This window comes from Myotis yumanensis, unplaced genomic scaffold, assembly GCF_028538775.1.
Source record: "Myotis yumanensis isolate MYYU_CA2020_CCGP unplaced genomic scaffold, mMyoYum1.0.hap1 SCAF_3, whole genome shotgun sequence".
NCBI lineage: Eukaryota > Metazoa > Chordata > Mammalia > Chiroptera > Vespertilionidae > Myotis > Myotis yumanensis.
The window spans coordinates 76,653,654-76,672,391 of record NW_027223754.1 but is presented as its reverse complement, the minus strand read 5'-3'; the positions used below and the strand labels follow the sequence as shown (position 1 = coordinate 76,672,391).

Here is an 18,738-nt window from a genome sequence, read left to right as displayed (position 1 = left end):
TAAATAATAATCCTATATAATAAAAGTGATTGAAACGGCACAAAGACCAGCATGACCAGAGACCAGAACAACCAGTAGTCCCACCCCCAAGCAGGAACCCTCATCCTGACTGGGGGCATGGCCGGCCTGCAAACCACCCATGGCCCCTCGCCCTGGCTGGCCCTGCCTCCCAGAAGGGACCCCCCACCCCAAACCAGGGCCCCCATCACGACAGACCGGCTGGCCTCCACCCATGCACTGGGTCTGTATCCTATATGATAAAAGGGTAATATGCAAATTAACCCCAATGGCGGAATGACCAGAATGACCACTTGACCAGTCACTATGATGCTCACTGACCACCTCTTGGTTCCTTTCCCCGGCTGGCAGGCTCTGATTGTCCAATGGTGAATGGGGAACCAGGGGTGGATGGCAGGGGACACAGGTGGCCCCAAGCCAAGGCCCCTACTCCATCAGTTGCCTCATACACAGAGGGCAACTTGCGGCATGGGCAGGGCTGGTGAGCAGATGGGAACAGCTGACCTCTTGGTCCCTCCTCCCAGCTGGCAGGCTCCAATCAGGGAACCGGGGGTGGATGGTGGTGGGGGTCGGGGCTGGCTGCAGCCGAATGGGGAAGATGGCCCTGCTCACATAGCCAGGCCTAGGGACCTTACCCACATGTGAATTTTGTGCATCGGGACTCTAGTAATAATAATCTACACTAATAAAAGAGAAACATGGTAATTAGCGTATGACTGCTACCCTTCCCATTGGCTAATCAGCATATCCTTATGCAAATTAACTGTCAGCCAAGATGGCGGCCGGCAGCCAGGCAGCTGGAAGTGAACTTGAGGCTTGCTTGCTCCAGTGACTGCAGACTCCAACATTTCCCGCCTGACTTGCCGGCCTCTGAGCTACAACTCTAAGAAACTATGTTGCAAAACAAAACCCCAGAAACCAGCTTTCAGCCAGCCGGGATCTCAGAGCTAGAGTTATACATTGTTTTGATTATAGCAGCGGAAGCCTCAGAGCTAGAGCCAGAGCTAAAGCTGGCCCAGAATAAAAAAAAGAAAGAAAGAAAGAAAACAAGGAGTGGTTGGGAGCTTCAGTCAATTGCCAGCTTGAAAGCAGCCCTCAGCTCCTCACACAGACTGGCCAGGCACCCCAGTGGGGACCCCCACCCTGATCCAGGACACCCTTCAGGGCAAACCAACCGGCCCCCAGGCCTCTATCCTATATAGTAAAAGGGTAATATGCCTCCCAGCACCGGGATCAGCAGAGCAGTGAGGCTCCTGGCACCAGATCAGCATGACAGGGGGCAGCGCCCAAACCCCCTGATCACCCTGCAACTCTGTGTGTGACAGGGGGTGGGGCCACAACCTCCGTATCTGCCCTGCTCTGTTCGTGACAGGGGAAGGCGCCCCAACCCCCTGATCAGCCCTGCTCTGTGCCTGATACGGGGGAGCTCCCCAATCCCCTGATCGCCCTGCAGCTCTGTGTGTGACAGGGTGCGGCATCCCAACCCCCTGATCGGCCCTGCTCTGTGTGTGACAGGGTGCGGTGCCCCAACCTCCCCCCCGCCACAGGCCCTGCTCTGTGTGTGAGAGGGTAGAGCCATAACCTCCTCATCAGCCCTGCCCTGAGTGTGACAGTGGCTGCACCCCAACCCTCTGATCTGCCCTGCTCTGTGGGTGACAGGGGGCAGTGCCCTAACTCCCCTATCGGCCCTACTCTGTGCATGACAGGGGGGAGCTCCTCAACCCCCTGATTGGCCCTGCTCTGTGCATGACGGGGTGGCGCCGCTACCTCCCCATCGATCCTGCCTCGAGTGTGACAGGGGGCGGTGCCCCAACCCCCCAATCGGCCCCACCCTGAGCGTGACTGAGGGTGGCATTATAATGCAATGATACTAAAATTATTATAAATATTATAAATCAAATAGTTAAGAAAATACAGAATACAATGGAACTAAAAATTTTAAATTTCTATTAATTCCAACATTTAATTATTAAATGAGGTATATTTTACTTATTTAATATAAATAAGATAATTGAAAACCATAAACTGCTTTAAAAAGGTACATGTAAATTGTAAATGTACTAGTTATATGTTTAAAAAGTAGTGGTAGCTAGTTTTGTTTTGTGTTTTAGGGTGGCAGGGATTAACAGTAGTGGCAGATAATTTACTTAGAGTTTGAGATATCTGACATCATCTGTTTGTCAGCAGTGTATTATAAGTGTATTAACATTCATGCATGCATGTCCTTACATATGTGTGCAAAGACTACTCAATTCAAAATATATTTTAAATAGTTTTTTCAATGCTAACTGTTTTGATAATGTTTCCCTATATCCTCCTCATATTCAGAAGTTAGAAACCCTATTTTAATTTCATGCAAAGAACATGAGATGCTGAATTTCCACAGAAAAAATAACAATACTTCATTTAATCACAACGGACTTCATTTCCTTGCAAAAAAATGGATGTGTGTATAAGTTCATAAAAATTAAAAACAACTCCATGGATGTCCCTATATAGGCAAAGCTATGTAGTGTGTACTCAGGGAAGTCTGCACAGACTTCTTAATAGTCCTGGTTGATAGTTTATAAATGCTGTATTTTTAAAGTTTGTTTTGCTTTGCATTTCTATTTCAAAGATAATCGCTAATTATTTCATTACTGTATAGTTTGGGCAATGCTAAATATACTTGAACCAAACATAGTTATATTTTGTCTGACCATGTGGGCAATAAAGAATTAGCTATTACAGCTAGTCTCAGAGATAGATAAAAATTGTATTTGATTTCCTCCTTAGGCAAAGGAACATTCAATCAGCAAAAGTACTAACGGTAACTTTCCATCTACAAAAAAGGAAGAATAAGAACTTTCCATAGTAACATTATTTTCAAATTCTCCAAATTACCACAGAAGTGTAAAACACCAATGATGTATTATTTCAGTAAACTGAGTCACTGTAAATTCATTTCTAGAAAGGTTTTCATTAGAAATCAATTACGATATTTGTTGTAAAACAAAACTAATCTCTTAATTAGTTATCCCAGTTTTAAAAGTGCTTATTTTGACTCTGGTATAATACCTGTATTTCTAAATTTCATGGGTCACTATATTTTATTCATGTACTATCAAGCAAATATTAGTAGAAAGACTCTCTACAGTTCATTAAATGTAGAAAGATGGCTAAGATATTTTTGCTTCCTTTAATAGGTTTACATTTTAGAAGGAAAATGCAGATATGAAATAAAGCTCAAGTTAACATGATAAACCCTAACAAAAAGCACATAGATGTTGCTTAAGTGGCACCAAACTATTAAATCTTGATTGTGGATTATTTGCATCTTTGGCGAAGCCCATGTAGGTGGCACAAGAAAATATAAAGTAAATTAAAATGAAGAGACATTTTTAGTTGCATATCAGCCCCTCTTTACAAGTAATTGAACTCTCAGATAAGACTCAGAAGGCTATTACATGAAAATAAGTCAATAATTTAAAGGAGAAAAATATAGCATGTATCAGTATAATTCTCAATTAAAATCATATTTTACTCAACTTATTTTTATTGGAATCCATAACCGCCTTTGCTCCCTCTAACACCAATACAATGTTGATATGAAACTGTGCCAACCATAGTTCTCTAAACAATTATTTATTGAAAAAACTACCATCAGTACAATAGAATACAATACTCTGAGAAAACATTTTTCAAAAATGTTTCTTCATGGGATTATATATTAGGATTAACTATATGTTCCAATATATTTTTGACACATTAGCATAAATACTCGAGAAAAAAAAGTGTTCATTTCATCATCTATATATATAAAAGCCTAAGTGACCCTTATGACCAAATGACCAGAACTATCAGAAAGACTGGTCAACCAGTTGCTATGACATGCACTGATCATCAGAAGGTAGACGCTCAATGCACAAGCTGCCCCCTGGTGGTTAAGTGCACTCCCACAGCCAACCTCCCATGGCTGGCCAACCTCCCGTGGTCCCTCCCCCCTGTTGGCCACAGTTTCTCCCCCTGGCCAGCCAAGCTCCCACAGTCCTGGCCGGCCAACCTTCCACGGTCCCTCACCCCGGCTGGCCCCTATCACCGGCCAGTCCTAGGGACTTCACCTGTGCATGAATTCGTGCACCAGGCCTTTAGTATTAAATAAAAGAGAATTAAGTACTGAGAGAAACATCTTTTTTTTTTTTTTAATGTTTAACAGAGGCTAAGTACAAATAGCAAAATTATCTATTTGGTATACTCACTTATGAAACTTTCTTTTCTAAAAGGATAGACAAATTTACAACCATCTAGAATTCTAAGTATTGGTTTTATATAGAACTTTGAAAAAAAAGACTAGCAGGCACCTGCTATGGGGAAATACAAATTGGTTACTAATAATCATAAAGATTAGGAGTCATGATTACTCTTAGGTTTATAAGGAATCTATAAGAATAATGAAAATCTGATTATTCTCCTTTATAACAATATTATGTTAATGGCCATGGATTACTAATTTTTTTTCCACAAGAAATAATAAACATCCATTTTTCCCTTAGCACATTAGAAATGCATTTCAGTTTGGAATATAATGTGAAATTGTAAGTGAATTTTTAAACTGGAATTAGTAAATAATCATGGTGTGCCTGATGCAGTTCTTAAAAATTATGATTAGATGACTAGTTTGTGTTATTCCTGTTGAAAAAATAAATCTCCCTCTATAGGTATAACTTTAATAACAGAAAAGAATTTAATGAATATGTGAACTATTACCTAAAGTCTAAAGTTATCAGCTTGGAGTATTATTTAGCTTGAACTTGATGAGTAAATTATAATGTAATCTTTAAAATAGCTTCACATTATTATTTCAGTATATTCAACTTTTAAGTACAGATTACAAATCAAAAATTGCCAATATACTCAACTTCTAAAAGTCCAAGCAGAATAATGCGTTTTTATTCAGAATAAATAGAACTTCTGACTACAGACATGCTGCCTAAGTTTTTGTTTTTATTGTTTAAAGTTTTTATTGTGGTCGGCAAACTGTGGCTCGGGAGCCACACACGGCTCTTTGGCCCCTTGAGTGTGGCTCTTCCACAAAATACCACGTGCAGGAGCGCACTTACAGTGGGATTGAAACTTCATGGCCCACGCGCAGAAGTCGGTATTTTGTGGAAGAGCTGGTATTTTGTGGAAGAGCCACACTCAAGAGGCCAAAGAGCCACATGTGGCTCGAGAGCCGTGGTTTGCCGAGCCGCAGTTTGCCGACCACTGGAAAGTATTACAAATAGTAGAACATATGTCTCCTTTTTCCCATATTGACCTCTCCCTGACCTCCCCCACCCACCTGGCACATGCCTTCACCCCCCTAGTGTCTGTGTCCTTTGGTTATGCTTAGATGCATGCATACAAGTCCTTTGGTTGATCTCTTACCTCCCCCCCCTCACAACCCTCCCCTACTTTCTTGCTGAGGTTTGACAGTCTGTTTGATGTTTCTTTGTCTCTGTATCTATTTTTGTTCATCAGTTTAAGTTTTAAAAAACACAAGGTCTTGGCATTTACATGTTGGTCTATAAATGCCAACAACACAATGTTGTCATTATTGGGGTTTTAATTCAATGATTTATTTAGGGTTTTTTTTTACTAAAATTTAATAACAATAATTTACAATGTTGGTTCTCAATATTTACCTACTATCAAAGTATAACTGTAAACTGAAATGTGGAGATTTGATTTTTAAAAATTATATTTTTCTGACTTTATCAGCTCCAATGCAATAATAGAAACACAAATTAATCCAATAGAATTTAATACATAAACAGAACCACAAAAATTACAGAAACAATACTCTTTTCTTCAGTTAGCTAAAAATAATACCCATGACGGTTAATGGCCTAACTCCTATGGTTTCTTTATATTGTCAGTGTCCTGATTGCATTCAGTATTTTCATCCTGTTTTCTATTGACAAATTCCCTAAAGTGAAAGGAAGTCACTTAAAAACACATTTCTTCATCAATTTAGCTTAGCATGCACTTTTCCAGTTTGCTTAACAACCATTCTCAGCTAATAGCTTGAATAATTCAGTTCACTGTTATGTGCTTTGTGTATCTATCCTATATAATAAAAGGCTAATATGCAAATTGTCCCTATAGGCAGGAGTTTCACTGACTGGGAATTAGACGTAAGCTGACCACCAGGGGGTGGGGTGGAACATAGCAGGTATCAGTGATGCGGTGCTGGAAGCAGGTGGCAATGGAGGCGCTGCTGGCCCCAATGGTCCTGATGAGAGCGGGATCATGGTGGGATGGTGGAGCAGGTGAGCGATCTCCACCATCCCACTATGGTGGGATGGTGCCAGGCCAAGACAGGTGCGAAGGGAGGCCCCAGCCAGAGGCGGCAGCAGGCAGCTGGGGAAAGGGAGTTCCCAGCCACCAGCCACCAGCCACTAGGGACCCTACCTGTGCACAGATTTCATGCACTGGGCATCTAGTATATATATAAAAGGCTAAGTGACTGCCCAACCACTGACCAGTCAGTAGCTATGACAAGCACTGACCACTAGGGGGCAGACACCTGAGCTGCAGTCATCTGGCAGTGGCGGTTCTCAGGTGGTGCATCCCAAAACTAGAGAGGAGAGAGCCTGATTCCTCTCGATTCCTCCCACACTCCAGAACCCCTTGGGGGATGTCAAAGAACTGGTTTTAGCCCAATCCCTGCAGGCCAGGTGAGGGACCACCCCCGGCAAAGGGACCCTGCTCACTTCGCAGACGCCCTTTGAGGCACAGCACAAGCCCATGGCCATAGAGGGACCATGTGAGGTTGGCTCCAGGGCATGTCTGGCCCCTCTCACCCAGTCCCTCCCTGCCGGCCAGCAGCCGGGACCACCTGCATTAGTCCCTGCAACAGAGGGATTAATTAATTACCTTTCAATGTGCACGAATCTGTGCACTGGGGCACTAGGATATTATAAATGAAAGGATACAAATAAAAAAATATATAATTATATTTATTAGCAAAACAAATGTAATGAACATTAAATCAAGCAATTATGAAAAAATAAAATTTTTAGCAAAGAATTTATAAATAGCAAGGAAGAAAAATCTGGGCATGTATCACAAAAAAGAACAAATTTATACAATAAATTTTCTGTATATTGCTATATTTACAAATGAGTAATTTATAAATTTCATTGTCGTGTGTAAATTTTCTTTTCTCATCTTTTGCTACCTCCACTTCCTCACTCCCATTAACATTAGAGATATTTCCATTAGTCTCAAATGATCTTTGAAAAAGTCCAATTCTAAGCCCAAAGTCTCTCTCTTTAAAAAAAAAAAAAAAAAAAAACAAACAAAAAAAACCAGATTCTGAAGAAGCTGTTGAATAGATTTATTTTTTTTTCTTTAGAACTTCTTCCTGAGTCTTATTAATTTAGGCTCTTCTCTTCTAAGAATCCTTTGGTCAACCCCTGAAAAGATCTGGCTGATGCTTCAATAAAATGCATAAAAGTTCACTGTTACTTTGATCTGTAGGCAAAGAATCATGACATCCTGGGACACATGGGTGATAGCATTCCTTATGTAATTCTGATGAAATACATCAAAGTGGAATTCAGTTTTGGTTGTCTCAGTAGCAGAGAAATGTAGACATATTGGAAGAAATTCAGAGAAAAAGCTCAAAATGACTAAGGGAATCAAGTGGCATTATAAGTAGAGATTAAAAGCTGGTGGTGCGGGGGGGGGGGGGGGGGAGGGCAAGGATGAAGATCTCGTCTCAACGATAACTAAAAAGTTACATGAAAATATCCAGAAACTTGATTTAAATATAATTGAAAGAAAATAATTGGCTAATTAGTACTAGGAGAAATAGTATAAATAAATATCTAAAATTTTAACAAGTTATTTTAGATTTTAATAGCCAGTTCTGAAAGGGTTAGTTACTCATCCTTACAAATATGTTCAAAAGAACAACACAAATTTTGTTAACAACTAGAGGCCTAGTGCATAAATTCATGCATGGGTGGGTCTGGCCAGCCCACCCTGATTGGGGCCAATAGCGCTGGGCTGGCCAGAGGGAGGGGACGCAGGAGGTTGGCCGGCCAGCCCTGCCCCCGATTGGGATGGGGGGGCAATTGAGGGCAAGGACGGGCTGGGGGAGGGGCTGTGGTCAGTTGTCACATTGTCCCACTACCTGGTCAAACTCACAGTGGAACTCCTGGTCAAAGGGACAATTTTCATATTAGGCTTTTATTATATACTAGTGGTCCAGTGCACAAAATTTGTGCACGGGGGTTGGGGGAGGTATTCCTCAGCCTGGTCTGCACCCTCTCCAATCTGAGACCCCTCGGGGGATTTTAGACTGCCAGATTAGGCCGGATCCCACAGGATATCCGGCAGTCAGACATCTCTTGCAATCTGGGATCACTGGCTCCTAACTGCTCACCTGCCTGCCTGATCACCCCTAACCATTCTGCATGCTGGCCTGATTGTTCCCAACAGTCCCCCCTTTCCAGCCTGATCACCCCTAACTGCCCCTCGAGCCAGCGTGCTCACTCCCAACTGCCCCCTCAGCTGGCCTGATCACCCCAACTGCCCCCCCACCAGCCTGCTTGCCCCCAACTGCCCTCCCCTGCTGACCTGATCACCCCTAACTGCCTCTGCCTCAGCACCTCTACCATGGCTTTGTCCGGAAGGACATCCGGAAGGTCTCCCAGAAGGTCTCCCAGTCTAATTAGTATATTACCCTTTTATTAGTATAGACTAGGGGCCCAGTGAACAAATTTGTGCACCTTGAAAGGAACTGTGGGTTGTGAAGCTGTGGTGGGCACAGAGGCGGGTCTCAGCCCATCCTCCCCACCCCCGCCTGGCCTTTCCCACCATGGCCCCCATTCTTGCTGACCACGCCAGCCCTGCTCACACACACTGATGGCATGGAAGAGGTGGAGAAGCCCTAAGGGGTGATTGGGGCCAGCAGCTGCCACTCACAGCCACTGATGGTGCCGAGAGATTGGGGCCAGCACCAGGTGCCGGCAGTGGATGCAAGCAGTGGCTCCGGCACCGGCGTGGGTGTGAGTGCCAGGGGGGACCTCAACGTGTGGGAGCAAAGAATTTTCAGTAACCACCGGAGGCTTGCCTCAATGACAGTGACCAGTGCCCTGCCTTGGTTTGTTGCTACCACTCACCTGCTTCACCATCCCACTGCAGCCAGCACCCACCATGTTCTGCACTCTGCTGCCTGCTGCCGATGCACAGCAAAAGAAACCATCAACAAAACAACAAGAAAACCCACTGCATGGGAGAACATATTTGCCAACGATATCTCTGATAAGGGCTTGATCTCCAACATTTATAGGGAACTCATGCAACTTAACAAAAGGAAGACAAACAATCCAATCAAAAAATGGGCAATGGATCTAAATAGATACTTTTCTAAAGAAGACATAAGGAAGGCCAAGAGACATATGAAAACATGTTCAAAGTCACTAATCATCCAAGAGATGCAAATCAAAACAACAATGAGGTACCATCTCATACCTGTCAGAATGGCTATCATCAACAAATCAACAAATTACAAATGCTGGCGAGGATGCGGAGAAAAAGGAACCCTCATGCACTGCTGGTGGGAATGCAGACTGGTGCAGCCACCGTGGAGAACAATATAGAATTTCCTCAAAAAACTAAAAATGGAACTCCCATTCGACCCTGTGATCTCACTTCTAGGAATATATCCCAAGAAACCAGAAACACCAGTCAGAAAGGATATATGCACCCCTATGTTCATAGCAGCACAATTTACAATAGCTAAAATTTGAAAACAGCCTACGTGCCCACAGAAGATGAGGGATTAAAAAACTTTGGCACATCTATGCAATGGAATACTATGCCGCAGTAAAAAGGAAGGAACTCCTACCTTTTGCAAAAGCATGGATAGAGCTGGAGAGCATTATGCTAAGTGAAATAAGTCAGTCAGAGAAAGATAAATATCACATGATCTCACTCATTTGTGGACTATAATGAACAACATAAACTGATGAACAAAAACAGATCTAGAGACAGAGAAGCATCAATGAGATGCTCAAACCTCAGAGGGAAGGTAGGGGAGGGTGGGGGTAAGGAGAAGAGATCAACCAAAGGACTTGTGTGCATGCCTATAAGCATAAGTGATGGACACAGACAACAGGGGGTGAGGGTGAGGGCAAGACTGGGGGGATGAGGGGACAATGGGGGGATAAAGATATGTCTGTAATACCTTAATCAATGAAAAATTAAAAAAATAAAATGCAAAAGGTTAAAGACAAAGATAGAATCATAAAAGCAGCAAGAGAAAATCAGTTAGTTACCTACATGAGGCTGTCAGCTGATTTTCAACAGAAGCTTGGCAGGCCAGAAGGATTTGGCAAGAAATATTCAAAGTGATGGAAAAAAAGTACCTGCTCTAAAATTACTCTACTAGCAAAGTTAGTATTTAGAATCAAAGAACATATAAAGAGCTTCCCAGACAAGAAAAAGCTAAAGGAGCTTATCACCACCAAACCAGTAGTACAAGAAATGTTAAAGGGTCTTCTTTAAGCAGCAGAAAAAAAGATAAAAATATTAATAATAAGAGCCATAAAACATGAAATCTTACCATTTGCAACAGCATGGATAGACCTATAGGATATTATGCTAAGTAAAATAAGTCAGTTAGAGAAAGACAAATACCATATGATTTTACCTATATGTAGAATCTAAAGAGCAATATAAATGAACAAACAAAACAGAAACAGACTCATAAATACAGAGAACAGACTGATTGTGGCCAGAGGGGAGGGGTATTAGGGGACTTGGTGAAAAAGGTGAAAGGATTGATAAGGACACATTGGAAGTTAAAAAATAGACATGGGGATGTAAAATACAGCATAGGAAATATAGTCAATAATTTAATAACTATGTATGGTGCCAGTTGGGTAATGGGAATATCAAGGGGAATACTTTTTAAATTACTATTGTCTAACCACTATACCATACAACTGAAACTAATACAATTTATTATTGAATGTAAACTACAATAATAAGAGACAAATATTCTAATTGACTATACCTTTGCTACGCCCACCAGCCAATCAGAAGAGTATGCAAATTAACCCAACAAAGATGGCCATTAATTTGCATACATAGGCTCCCAGAGAAGACTGAAGACAGTGTAGAAGAAAGCCAAGCACTGCAGAAGGGAGCCAAGTGGGGGATGAGTCGGAGGTAGCAGAGATGGGAGCAGAGCTGAGGCAGTGGACACCGGAGGGAGCAAAGTGGCAAAGAAGGGAGGGAGCAAGGCAGTGGACATGGGAAGGACCCGAGGCGGTGGGGAAGGGAGGGAGCCAAGGCGGTGGGGAAGGGAGGGAGCCGAGGCAGCAGGGAAGGGAGGGAATGAGGCAGCTGAGAAGGAAGGGAGCAAGGCAACGGAGAAGGGAAGAAGCCAGGTGGCAGAGAAGGGAGGGATGAAGTGGGGGAGAAGGGAGAGAGCCGAGGCAGCAGAGGGGGGAGAGAGCCGAGGCGGCAGAGATGGGAGGGAGCTGAGGGCGAAGTGGAGAATGGAGGGAGTGAGGCAGCTGAGAAGGAAGCGAAGCAGCTCGCCTCAGTGGGCTTCACTCCCTTCTCTGCTTCACTCCGGTCTCAGGAAGCCCTATTGCAGGAATCTTCCTGCAACAGGCCTCTAGTAATTTAATATTTTTTCAAAATGTGAAAAATAAAAAAAATAAAAACACAAAGATGACCAGATTTTTAAAAAATTGACATGGTTTGAAATTGCACATTCTAATAATTACAAAAGTTTATTTTCCATAATAATTTTTGAGCTGGCAATGAAAATAAAATGCAAAATGAGTGTAAGTCAAGATAACAGCTTAATATATAGTTAAAAAGCACATCAAAATGCTGGTTAGGTTCTTCATGAAGGCTTGGATTTATTCCACATATTTTTGTTGTTGTTGTTAATCCTCACTCGAGGATATGTGTTCCATTAATTTTTTTTTTTTTTTAGGGTGGAATGTAGGGAGATAGAGAGATATATAGAGAGAAGAAACATTGATATGAAAGAGACACATTGATTGGTTGCTTCCCACTACCTGGGCTGAGGATCAAACCTGCAACCTAGGGTTGTGCCCTTGATCGGGAAAGAACCCATGACCCTACAGTGCATGTGCTGATGCTTTAACTAGTGAGCCACACCAGCCAGGGCTCCACATAATTTTTATACTTATATTTGCAATCAGAAAATGCCTCAAACTAAATGTGCAATATTTTAATATAATAATTTTGCTGTGCAATATTCAGTTTGTGAAATACCAATGAATAAAAGGAAATTAAAGTTGCAATCCTAAAACCATATCTGAACTTCAATTAATCCTGGAAAACTACAGATCAGATTTAATTGCCAGTAAATTTGAAAGTTTAACATGCTAAATTTCAAATGTGTTATTCTTTGTTTCTATTCAACATATTATTTTAATTACTTTTAACTTTAAAAACTCAGCTGCCCTTGTGTCGTGCTGCTCTGCACGGCCCTGGTGGAGATAGTCATCGACCCCTGGCTGATGACCAACTATGTGACCTTTGTGGTTGGGGAGCTTCTGCTTCTGGTCCTGAAGGTCTGCTCGCTGGCTGCCATCTTTCCCCGGGCCTTTCCTAAGAAGCTTGTGGCCTTCTCGACGTGGATTGACCGGACACACTGGGCCAGGAACACCTGGGCCATGTTAGCCATCTTCATTCTGGTTATGGCAAATGTCGTGGACGTGCTGAGCTGCCTGCAGTATTACATGGGACCCAACAATGGCACCTCAGGGATGGCGACAGAGGGTGGCTGCATGGAGAACCCCAAGTATTACAATTATGTCACTGTGCTGTCCCTCATCACCACCATCATGCTGGTGCAGGTCAGCCACATGATGAATCTCACCATCATGCTGCTTTTCACGGGCACTGTGGCTGTCATCAACCTCTGTGCCTGGTGTCCCATCTCTGATGAATATGACCGCAGACGTTTCCAGGAACACGGCTTTCCTCTGGTCACCTTAGAGAAGATGCAGATACTCTCCACCCCAGGGCTCAATGGCACTGGCAGGCTGCCTCTGATGCCTTCTAAGTACACGATGACAGTGATGATCTTCGTCATGATGCTGAGCTTCTACTACTTCTCCCGCCACGTGGAAAAATTCGCAGGGACACTGTTCTTGTGGAAGATTGGGGTCCATGACCAGAAGGAACGTGTTTATGAGATGCAACGCTGGAATGGGCCCCTGGTCACCAACCTGTTGCCCGAGCATGTGGCACGCCATTTCCTGGGGTCCAAGAAGAGAGGTGAGGAGCTGTATAGCCAGTCTTATGATAAGATTGGAGTCATGTTTGCCTCCCTGCCCAACTTTGCTGACTTCTACACAGAGGAAAGCATCAATAATGGTGGCATTGAGTGTCTGCGCTTCCTCAGTGAGATCATCTCAGATTTTTACTCTCTTCTAGACAATCCCAAATTCCGGGTCATCACCAAGGTCAAAATCATTGGTAGTACCTATATGGCAGCTTCAGGAGTCACCCCAGATGTCAACACCAACGGTTTTACCAGCTCCAGCAAAGAGGGAAATTCAGACAAGGAGCACTGGCAGCACCTGGATGACTTTGCACTAGCCATGAAGGATACGCTTACAAACATCACCGACCAGTCCTTCAACAACTTCATGCTGCGTATAAGGCATGAACAAAGGTGAGATCCTGGCTGGGGTCATTGGAGCCCGGAAACCACACTACGACATTTGGGGAATACAGTCAACGTCACCAACAGGATGGAGTCCACAGGGGTCATGGGTAACATTCAGGTGGTAGAAGAAACACAAGCCATCCTTCGAGAGTACGGCTTTCGCTTTGCGAGGCGGAGCCCATCTTTGTGAAAGGGAAGGGGGAGCTGCTAACCTTTTTCTTGAAGGGGCGTGATAAGCCAGCTGCCTTTCCAAATGGCTCCTCTGTGACCCTGCCCCTCCAGGTGGTAGACAACTCCTGATGGCCTCTAGCCCCAGGGAGGATGCATGTTTTGGAATCAAAGCCCTTGGGAAAGGTCAAGTGACTAAGTCCCAACAGTCCCAAATTGCTGAAGTGCACACTCACATAGACTTTAGACTTAAAAATCTCCTCAAGCCTTCATTTCCTGTGCTCTGAGGGTGGCCAGACTATTTATTCCTCAGGGTGCCTGTAGCTTCTCCAGAGTGAGGGTCTTAGGCAGAGTACTGCACCAGCCCTTCTTCCCCCACAGAGGCCATGGCCACTGTGAGCAGGATGTGTCAGAGATGGGAGCTCAGCTGGAGGGGAAGAAGTGGCAGGGCCACTATGCTGGTGAGTCCACTCCCAGCTATAAATTGAAAGTAGTGCTTTTCATTCTGAAGAGAACACAAGCTGGAGCCCTGTCTCTGTATGATCTGAGTTAGGTCAAAGGGCCCTGTCCTGATAATCTTGAAAGGTTCTTCTGGAACCCCTGTCACCTTAGTCATGGGAGCAGTAAGTGCAATATTTCCTTTTACCTGGTGGGAAGGAAAGGGAATTTATTTCTGAAAGAAAAATATACCAACAGATCTACATTTCTATTTTTAACTTTCTGTTAAAAAACACTTTCCGATATTGCCTTGCCTTTTGAGCGCTTGCTACAGTCACCTTTGCTACTGCTTTAAAAGAGAATTTACAGGTATTGATGAAGAACAAGACTGTTTTATTAAAAGCTTTCTTCAACTTGAAAAAAAAACACACAAACGTATGTTATTATACCTTCAAAAAAGCCTACAATGCATATTAAGTATTATGTTCATGTTTACAAGTAAATATCAACTTAAATTGGTATTTTTGAGCCTTTAGCAATACAGTAATTGATTTACTGTTTAATTATTTTAAATCATAATTTTCTAATAAATATTTTCTCATTCAGGGCTATTTTAATCATGAAAACTTAAACAATTAAGTTTTTTGTTACAATACTAAAGGAAAATAGGAACCCAACTTTAAACATAATGAAAATAAATAGCATTAATAAATTATGTAGTGTGTTCTCTTCTTACTCATTTCACATATTAAATCAAAATTTATTCTTGTTTAGCGGTTCACTTTACAGAAGAAAATAAATAAAACATCATCAAAGTGACAATGTTTTCATGAGTGACAGACGACATCTGATTCATTGTAGTTTATATCTAACAAGGGCACCCTATCTGTCAGTTATCTTTCATTCATGAGGTATAATACTTGTTCATGGTTGCAATGTGAAAAAAAAGAAAAGGGCATATTTACTTTTTAGCAAAATTATGTTAAAAGTTTATTTAAATTTGGCTAGATTTAAATTCAGCCAATACTTGAAATATATATTTTATATGTTTGCCTATATAAGCAAAGTGAAATATCAATGACATTTTAGATTTATTTTCAGAAGCAATGTTACTTATCTTTTTTAGACCTAAACCAAAAAGTAGAAATACCCTCAAGATCCATATTGCCAAATATCCTAGAACATATAAATGCTAGTATGTTTGAGTACTTTTAAGAGTAAAAACATAAGTATTTCAAATCAGTAATATATTTCAAAGATGATACATTTTAAACTACCTTTATAATTTTTACACACTAGTGTTCAGCCCTTTAGAAGTTTTAATAAACAGGAAGCATACATGAATAATTTTAACACATTAAATATTACCTTAAACCCTATTAAGATCACTTGATAGATTTTTCAATGTATAGGTTCTCCTTCTATCTCTCTTTTATCTCTTCATCACAATTTATTTTTGGTGAACTTGGGCCATTTTCCCACAGCATATTCTAAAGTTTTGGATTTTGTTTAAGGTGTTCTCATGGTGTTCTTATTCTTTTGCTTTGTATATCCTATAATAAATGCTAATTGGATCTAGATATTTTATCAGATTAACATTTAATATTTGGGACAAGAATACTTCATGTGTGTGGTTTTGTTACAAAAGTTTACTTTTTAATTTTTAAAAAAATCTTTATTGTTGACAGTATTACAGATGCAATATAAAAGTTTATCTTAAACTTTCTTTACCTCCTGTAACATGTTCATGTGATTAACTTAGAGATCCAAAAGAAGTCAATGCCCCAGTAATACTGGAAAATATATATTAAAATGCATACCACCATGAATTCTAGTTATAGGTGCACTTTTACTTTTGTAAGATACATAAGGTATTGTTTACTTCAAACTCAGAGTAATCTTGTTTGTGATGTAGTTTCTGTTAAAAGTTTGGATTGTAGTTCCTGAAAGAGGTCAAAGGAGGAAAAACAAATGTGGGAATAGACCACAAGTGGTATTTGATTAAAATACTGAGGGGACTAACATATCTTTTTATGCATTTCCTGTATTATTAAAGAATTTTTCTGAGTTAACAATCTCCACACTGTTGTAGAGACAGTGCTGTGTGTATGGGATATACCAGAGAACAACAACAAAACCCCTATACCCATTGATTTACACTATATTTATGTCAATTAATGAGCAGGTTATTCTATTTAGATTATGTAGTCTTAATTTATGGCTATGACTTCATTTCTGACAATATAGAAATACTTGTATCTTAATTTAGGCTTTTCTTCCTTCATTTTCCTCTAAACTAACAGATATCAAGATGTGAATATGGAAGAAAGTAGACCAATAGGACAAAAATCCTTTGTCGTTCCTTTGGTCAGTAAAAAACTCTTAACAACTGGAAAGTTTACTCCCATATATTGGTCTCTCAAGCAAAGGATTTACGAATTTTAAGTAATTATTCAAGTCTGCAAAGTGCTTTAGTGGGGTAAAACTTAAGCACACTGTTATTTCTAAAACACAATCTACAAATTCGTGCTGAAGTTGGTATGAGTGAAATGTAGCAAAATTTATTGGAGGTGCATATGATAAAAATATTGGAATTGAACATGTTATGAACTTTCTTGTTTAGTGAATTATTTATATTTCAATTTTTAACAGATTTTTAATGACTTGGAACCATCTTGCATGAGGCTTCCTAATACATTAATTTAATATACGGTATTTGACTTTCACCTTTAGAGGTTTGGGTTTAATTTGGCTCTGATCTCAGTTTGAATGAATTTAATGGCTTCAATTTAGGCCATTTGTCCACATCACTGGCTACAAATTTATGGTAGTAATATAAACTTGAGAGTCTTTGCTCAGGAGAAGCTTGGGATTTTCACAGGATTGCTAAACAGCAGGCAAGTATTTGGCCTAATCATTTGGCTCTTAAAGAGGACTATTAATTTCTTATTTCCATAAACATCATTTCCCACCAAATTTATTGTAAAACAGGAAAATATGTTCCAGTCAAAAACATTATTTATGAAATAAAATGAAAGACCAGGTTTATCGTGTCCATGTAGAGTAAAATAATCTTACAAATAATTCAAACACCGAATGTGTCCAGAAGAAATTTACATGTAACTGAGGTACCTGGATTTTGCTTACATTTTCTAAATAATGAAGTTTTTACTTTAAAGAATTATTTTCATAGCAGGCTGATCTTGAGGATGCTTTGAGATACGCGATCACAATCACAGAGGTACTACTTAAAATTCTAGCACATCCTTATTCCCTGTGTAACAGCTCACTATAAATGAGAACAAAGAAGAATATAAACCTCACATGCAAACTATGTCTCCATGTAAAGAGGCAAAATCTGACTTTTATGTTAGTAAAATATGTTTTGCATATATTTGTAAAATCTGGCCTTTATGAAGAAAGTTTTGTCTCAATTCATAAGAATAAACAAAAAATAGAAAAACTCTCTAGAAGGTAACACAAATGGAAATTTCTATGTTGCCTTGTTAAAATGGTATTGCAAAAAAAAAATCACATTGTTTAACAATTTAGTATTTTTTAACTTGCCCATTTAATAATTAATTTATCTTTAAAATCAATTATGCATGCATTTAAGGTCTTTTGGTACTGAGATTGTGCATCCTATACACATTTTATAAAAAACTAAAGGCCTGCTCCTGCTGCACAAAATTCATGCATGGGGGGTGGGTCCCCTCAGCCCAGCCTGCACCCTCTCCAATCCAGGACTCCTCGGGGGATGTACTAACTGCACTTAATAGCAGTTGGACATCCCTCTTACCATCCTGGACCGCTTGCTCCTAATCGCTCACCTGCCTGCCTGCCTGATCACCCCTAACTGTGCCCTCCCTGCCAGCCTGGTTGCCCTTAACTGCCTCCCCGCCAGCCTAATCACCCCCAACTGTCCCCCCTTGCTGATTAGGTTGTCTCCAACTGCACCCCCCTCTGCCTGCCTGGTCGCCCCTAACTCCCCCCCTCAAGCCAGCCTGGTCGCCCCATGCAGCCTGTTGTTCAGTCCTTTGGTCATCCCTCACTAACCTCCCTGCCTGCCTGGTCGTAGGAAGCCATCTTGTGATGGCATGAGGGTTAATTTGCATATTACCTCTTTATTATATAGGATGAGCTGACCATATTAAAATAGTCATCTATACTAGTATATATAAAATCCTAATATGCAAATAGACTGAATTGTGGAACAACCAAACAACCGAATAACCAGTCGCTATGATGTGCGCTGACCACTAGGGGGCATGCACAGAACATGGTGGGCATTAGCAGCAGGTGTCAGAGCATGGAACATGGTGGACATAGGCTGGGGTGGGATGATGGAGCAGGTGAGCCGGGGCACCAGGCCAAGGCAGGGTGCCAGTCGCTGTCATTGGGGTGAGCCTCTGGTGGTT

At 41.3% G+C, this 18,738-nt stretch overlaps 1 pseudogene; it reads left to right on the top strand.

The window, feature by feature from the left end:
* The first annotated feature begins 6,220 nt into the window (after positions 1 to 6,220).
* On the top strand, positions 6,221 to 14,014 carry LOC139006206 (adenylate cyclase type 3 pseudogene; annotated as a pseudogene).
* Positions 14,015 to 18,738: the final 4,724 nt, after the last annotated feature.